Raw genomic sequence first — 7775 nt, 5'->3', positions numbered from 1 at the left:
ATTTCTTTTATAAAAAATAAGGAGACTCGAATTTGCGATCTCTTAAATAAATACGAAAAGATTATGCTATTTGAAATATAACTAATGGGTTATAAATATAAAATTAATTATTGATATAAAATATACGATAAAATATAAAATATACATTAAAAATAAATTAAATAAAAAAAATATTTATACATAAATATATAATAACGATTTTAATAATTAATTTTAATGTATAAATAATATTTTACACAAATATATTGGTAGGGAGAGGTAAGTGTGAAAGGAACCAATGGGAATTTAGAGAAAGGAAAATAGTATATAAAGCCTTGGTGGCTCTATATATGTGACCACAAACCTTGCTCCACTGTTACCATTCATCCACCTCTTCCTTCCCCCTCTTCTTTTCTCTTTTCATCTCTCGCCATTAATTAGATCTATCTCCGATCCCCCGAGCTCCCTTAGTTTACTTATTTTCTTTTGAGTACTTGTATTCGATCCTCAGCTCCGAAGGCTGCCTTTGAATTCCATGAATTTCTTTCATGACTATACTTTTCTGTCTCCGATCTGTTTTTCTTTTGTTGAAGATCGATGAACAATAACTGGGGGGCCTAGCAAACACAACACACACTCCTAACCACTCCCAGAAAGCCACGTCAGCATCTCCCTCGTGGCCTTGCCGCTGCTAAAAATTTACTCATCTCATCAGCATATAATTATATAAAGTAATCATCATAACATCTGATCTCAATTGATTATTATCTTTTCTTCTTTATCTCTCTCTCTCTGTGTTTGATTCTTCTGTACCCTACAACTACAACTACAGGAGTGTTAGGAGACGAGCTTCCTTGAGATTGGTCTTTACTCTCTACTCTTTCTGAGTAATCTATACACGAAGTTACGCTACAGCTTCTTCTACTTCGTATGCACGTGTTTAATTAGCAGGAAGTTGCATGGGGATGAAGAAATCAAAGTAAAAGCAGTCGTTGTTTGCGGATGTAGCATCATCAAGATTCACATGCTGCAACAAGTGCTAGCTTATGAGAATCTTGATGATGCTGCATCGGCCATAAACGACTTTAGTAGTGGGTAGGAGGTGGGAACTGGTGGAACAACATCTTCACACACGAGATCTACAGGCACCATCACCACAGGTCACTACTCTTTCTTTAATTTCACTTCTTGTCAGATGGCCGGCTTAGTTTAATTATTTCTTATTCAACCTTTATTAATTTCTTAATTTCATTTTTAATAATTAATATACTTGTCAATTAGTGCCAATTTTTTATTGTCACGCCCTCTACTATGCCCACTGCTTCTTTTTTTAATGAGGATGGGGATGCATTCATTATTATCTAGGTCTTTTGCAATTTGTAGGCAATCCTAGGTTATCTAATTTCTCTTTGTTATTTATTTATATACATACATACACTACTACTATTTGAAGTCTTATGCTGACTTCATTTACAGATCTATCTATTACTATGAATGAATATTCCTTTTCATCATACAATATTGCAAATTATCTTCATAGTTTTGTTTTCTTTCTTTCTTATACTACTTATCCATATTATATACACAATTAGACCCAAACACACACACAAAAGAGGAAGAGAGAACGGTCACTCACTTCTAGTAAAGTCTTCATGCCGCCTTTATTTTATTATTATACAGTACATTTAATTTCTTTTTTAATTACTATGTGATGAATATATATGGCTTTAATTAATTAGATTCATATTTATTTCTACCATATCTTTTGGATTATTGTTCTGTGTGTCCATAGCTAGCACTTTTTCTTTTTTTCTCTTTTCATTTTTACCCTATGGATACACTGGAAATCATTATTGTAGAGAAATTCAGCCTGCAGTTTTAATTGGTACCTCACTGTATTTTGAAGACAAGGGCCACTGAGTTGTACCTTGTGATACTTATTCTTGTGTTTTTTTTTTTCTTCTCTCTTTCTTACAAGCTTTGTACTTGTTAGTTATTATTGTTGTTACTGCATTACTTTTTAATATTGTATGCAGAAATTAAATATATTTTAGGTAGTAATGGACATATATTCTTCCAAGTGGTTGGATATGCATCTGGGAATTATAAGATATCACTGAAAAATTGGAGTTGGATATGCAAATTATCAAAGAGCATACACTATTGTCTGATTTCTATGATCAACTATCTTTTGCTCAAAGGTGGACCAACACCTATAGATGCTGCAACGTTGAACCATTGGTAAGTAGTACTATATATTCTCTTTTATTTCAAATATGGCAGAGATATTTCAAGCCATTCATCTACTATTATTACTAGAGAATTTTTTTTTAAGAGTACAATTAGGTGAAAAAAATGAAGAGTTTTATAGAAAAAATATGTGCATTGTATATGACAAAAATTTTTTGAGCGAGTTTTTTTTATTAAAAAAAATCTTTATTTTTTACTAAAACTTTGTTGTTCAATAATATTATTCTATTTCATTCCTCTTTTAATTTATTAATAATGATTTTTATACCTAAATAATAAATATATCTTAGCTAGCTAAAACTTTAATTTTAACATATACATCTTATTATTAATTATTATTATTAAGATGTATGTCTGTTTGAATATATTCCAATATCTTTTTTGTTTATTGATGATAGTGATTATTCATTCTCTATTTAAGATGTTATCATGGAAATCTGTGTGCTGGCATCACTGTCCAATATTGCTTGCATATAAATATTGTTGGAGATACATATATATCATTCATACATAAACTCATGTATATATACATAATTAGTTTTAGTTATTTTCTTAAAATAAGGAATATTGTACAAGCTAAGCATAACTTGCCCTATTTCTTTGTACCTTTTTTCTCATCGCAGTACTACTTTTGTGTTCACTCTTCAGTGCTAACCATTACACATAACTTTAATTTGTTTGTTGAGCTTTGACTGACATATAGGCAGTTGATTAGTCTCTTTTGAAAGGATCTTTTCAAATTGTGAAATTAAATTAGGTAAATTATATCACTTAATGACACAAAGACTTCATAATAATCTAATTTAAGTCAAATATAAGTCAATTGTCGTAAGAGAAAATTGACTAATTAAGTTAACTATTACCTAACCTTGTTAGATGATGATGAGGACATATAGTTTCTGTGTGAAGCTGCTAGCTATGTCTATTTATTATTGCTGTTTAAAGCAAGCTTACTTAATTAGTTAAAGCTGCATTAGACTAAAGCAATTATTAATCTTCAACCAGATTCCTCCACTTTTGATGTCATACCTAACACTAACAATAATAATGTAGTTATTAATAAGAGGATTATTTATATGCAACTTAATTAACTCATCATGAGTAGTGTTTGATTTGGTTGCAGTTAAGGAATATTTTCATCTAAATTTGGGGAGTCTATACTTCCACCTCTCTAACCATGCATCTCCTACATGCTGTTCCACATGAATCTTATGTAAGTACTAGCTAATTTCATATATGTGTATATAAATTGAGTTAAGCTATATTCTTATGATGATATCTCTACATATATTTCCTTGCCTTTTAATAATAATACATAAAAAATTAAACTAAAAAGTAATAAGTGTATGCTTTTTTAATAGTTTGGCATACAAATGCACTTAATACTCTTCTGTTTTATAACTAGTAATTAAATATGTGATATAAGAAACTGAGTTAAGTGTATTAAGAATATTATTTGTGCACTTCTTTAGCTGTACAATTTATTCATCGGTATCTTCATAAACAGTGAGAATTGAAACAATACACAGTAGTTAGCATCAGTGTCTTAAAATCGGCTTTACAAGTGCTTTACAAGTAACATTTTTCTGTTCATCTTATCATCTCTTTCACTTTCTTTACATTAGTTTTGTAGGTTACTCTATTTAATCAATAACCACCACCACCATCTTATTCACCAAATTAATATGATGATCAGTACATAAATTAAAACAAAACAAATGTCTTGCTTATAGAATATCTAAAAATTTCACGTATCTATAATAATAATAATCATCTCTAAATTTTCTTTTATCAAACATTATTAATTAGTTACACCTTTAGTTGAGATTTAAATTTAACTTCATCATAATGTATGCATATATATTTCTTCCTTGGTTCCCGGCCAGCCATGGTACAAAAATTATTGCATTGATAAAGCATAAACTCAACTACTCTTCATTCATAAATGTATAATATTATCTTGTTATTCAATACAATAAAATAAGTCAATATAAAATTCACACATCTAACAAGTCAAAGATTATACATTTAAAATTTATATTTATCCATCGTCATGGAATTATTTATCCAAAAGTTTAAATTTTGGTGAATAGTATAGTACTTTTAACATTATGCATAACTTACTAAAAAGGATAAATATATAATATTTAATAAATTTTAATTTTTAATTTTTTTTCATTTTTAAAAATAAATTAAACAATTTAAACGCCATAATAAAAATATCATAAAATTTACTTTAAATTTTATACTATATTATTAAATTATTTATTTAAAAATTTAAACTATAAATAAATAGTATGAATAATTATATCTTTAATAATTAATTTTTTTTATTTTTTTCAAAAAAAAATACTAAAAACCATTAAAATTTATTATTTTTTATCATCAATTCAATTTATTTAGTCTATTTTTTTAGTTTATAATCCAACAATATATTTTATCCCATCCTTTTAAACACTGATAACTAACTAATAATAAAAAACAATAAATTCTGATAATCTTCTAACATTCATCTTTTTTTAAATTTATCCTTTTGTCAATATGGGCTATATATACAGGGGAATTAAAAGAAAACTGCGTAGGTTATGGCTTTATTAGTAAGAATGAACTATGGCTTACATCGTTCATTGACAATGTGTCTCACATTTTTAAGAAAGAAACAAAAGCATTCCATCAATTGTGTACTTCTTGCTTACCTTGCCCATATTTGTAGCTCAGCTTTGGTACGAAGCTACTTGGATAGCATATAGCATATTAGTTGTGCTTAACTTTATGATATATATACAGTACTATAATGTTTAAATTAACCACATTTTTTCTTCCCTCTTTAGTAAAACTGAAAAGTTGTCTTATTAAACGTAATTAAGAAGTGAATTGTCAATTCACAAGCAGTATTTTTGGAAGACTTATTAGTGGACTATACATTTTTATATATATTTTATAAAAAAATAAATATTTATAAAAAATCAATTACTAAATTAATTATTATATATTTATAGATAAATATATATATTATTTAATTTATTTTTAATACGTATTTTTTATTCTAACATATATACTATACAAATAATAAAATTAGTAACAAATTTTTTTATACACGTGATATATATGTGCTTATTATTTTAATATAAATGAGATAACCTTTTTATTATAAAATATTAAATATCATTGGCTTTTGATTGAAAGTAACTCAAGTTTCTCAAATGTTAAATTTGTTATTACGATATTACTTTTTTTTTTTTAATTTAAATTGATACAAGAAAATAATAGATTATATCCTTAATATGCTCTCTCAAATAATTTTTTTTTAATTTGTTTGATTTTTTTCAAACATAAAATTCTAATATTATAAAATTATTTCTCCCAAAATCTTAAGTCAATAGTTAGGAGGAGAAAACATAAACGATTATATATATATATATATTTAACATTTGTATTTTAGAATACTATATATTTTGGTTTGGGAAACGTGAGTGATTCTTGTTGTTTGCAAAATTTTCAATCCTCTGCATCATTTGCACTAATAATGGTTATGGCGTAACTTTAAACTAAATCATACAAAAGTTATTACTCAATTGTATATACAACTAGTGTATGTATACAAATTGAATCTAAATACAAGTCATCCCTTTGTCTAATTAATAAATGGAAAACTATATTCTGTAGAACAAATTTTCAGAAAGATGATAGAAGTAGACATCATTTCAACTTTTTTTTGCTTCAAAATGGACATAATCACATGCCTCCACGAACTTCATTGCTTTCCATTATCCAACGTCTTAACTACTTTTAACTGAGGAAGGAGGAAGAGCAATAACCAATAAATGGGATTCTCTTGGTGTGTGTCTGGAATATCAACAATTATTGTTATAGAAAAGAATAATTCATATATATATATAGTTTAATTTGAAGTGTTATTAATTAAGATGCAAATTAAACAATATCCACTGTTTTGTTTGACTATGAGCTATAAACTTTTTTATATTTTTCGTACAAAATATGTTGTGATGAGATTCTCATACATCATGTCATGTTGGGATGATGAGGCACATATTGATTTTCCATCGATTTTATAGATGTAAAGTTAGAAACCGATGAGGTTCTCTTCCAGCTTTTTACAAAATTCTGCCTCTAATAATGCGCTGTAAGATTTTGCTTTTTTGCCACAAATATTTATTTTGCTCCATTCGAAGTCCAAAGTTCAAACTATTCATAATAAAGGGGAAAAAGGGTACAGATATGTGTCAAATTTGATAGTTGATGATAAGAAATGAAATTCTTTTTCGACATGATCATTATACTGGATATCACTGAAATTTAGTGGCGGTTATAAACTCACGTTTTTATATATAGATCCATGTGGCTCAAAATTTTGATTATGACACTACTGTTGTTGTATGAAATGCCAGGTAATGGCACATACTGAAATCACAAGAATATGGAGTTAAAAGCTTTTTGTAAAAGACAAAAAAGTTTTTTTTATTTAAAATTTTTTTAGTAAAAAAAATTGTTTAAAAAGTAAAAATTCTTACTAAATTAATAAAGAATATGTGCATTTTGTATGTGTTTTTTTTAATCTTTTACTTTTATAAAAAAACTATTTTATTCTCTATTTAAAAAACAATTTTTATTTATTTTTGACAAAAAAAATTTGTAAGAAACAAAAAATATTTTTTATTTTTTAGCAAAAAGATTTTTATAAAAGGGAAAAGTAATATATTATTATTTTTTTATGTTGAAAATACTCTTCATAGGATACGGACAGCATTTGTTTAAATTAATTTTTTTTCAAGAAGTGCAAAAGGTAATAGTCCACATATCCCTGTAAATCACCTGATTCTCTCCATAAACCTATGTTTCACCACTTTACTATTTCAAAATAATATATATAGATTTTACAACTTTAATTATTAGTAGGATATTCTTATACAATCACTTCATTTGGTCAAATTTCGGTTTTTTTTATCTTTTTAAAACTAAGTTATATTATATTTTATCTACTTTATTATTATTACTGAGCATAATTTGTTTGTTGATAGACTCAGAAAGAAAGACACATAAAACATATAAATATCTCTTTCCAATTTTTTTAAGAGTAAAGTATCGTTTTTGTCCCCAATATTTGGGATAATTTCTAAAGTTGTATCTAATATTTCAATTGTCATATTTAAATTTCTAATATTTCAAAATTGGCTCAATGTTGTCCTGCCATTAAGGATCCATTAACAGAATTGACGACTTGACAAAATTGAGACGATTTTGGAAAGTTAGAGACTTAAATAGAACGAAAATATTGGGAACAAAAATGATATATAAAAATACATTTTAATTTTATCCTTTAATAATATCAATTTTTTACTGTAATAATATTCAATTATTTTTAATTACATCTAAGTAAATTACACTTAATCACATTATTTTCATTTTAAATAATTTTTTTTATATTTTTATATTAACTTATAACTTTAAGTGTAAAATTATAAAAAAATAAATTTATTTAGAATGAAAGTATAGATGTGATTAAAAGACAATTGAATACTATGTAT

At 26.3% G+C, this 7775-nt stretch overlaps 1 long non-coding RNA gene across 3 annotated transcripts; it reads left to right on the top strand.

Annotated features, from left to right (window-relative positions):
• The first annotated feature begins 351 nt into the window (after nucleotides 1-351).
• On the top strand, nucleotides 352-4354 carry LOC110274588 (uncharacterized). 3 transcript variants are annotated; one of them, XR_008001955.1, is made up of 4 exons: nucleotides 352-710; nucleotides 812-1139; nucleotides 2016-2220; nucleotides 3353-4354. It is a non-coding gene; the product is annotated as an uncharacterized LOC110274588 (long non-coding RNA). The 3 variants fall into 3 exon arrangements; XR_008001956.1 differs by having other exon boundaries at nucleotides 352-1139; nucleotides 2034-2220; XR_002366713.2 differs by having other exon boundaries at nucleotides 352-1139.
• The last annotated feature ends 3421 nt before the right edge of the window (nucleotides 4355-7775 follow it).

The sequence above is a fragment of the Arachis duranensis genome, chromosome 8, assembly GCF_000817695.3.
Source record: "Arachis duranensis cultivar V14167 chromosome 8, aradu.V14167.gnm2.J7QH, whole genome shotgun sequence".
Lineage (NCBI taxonomy): Eukaryota > Viridiplantae > Streptophyta > Magnoliopsida > Fabales > Fabaceae > Arachis > Arachis duranensis.
This window is presented reverse-complemented; position numbering and strand designations above follow the sequence as displayed.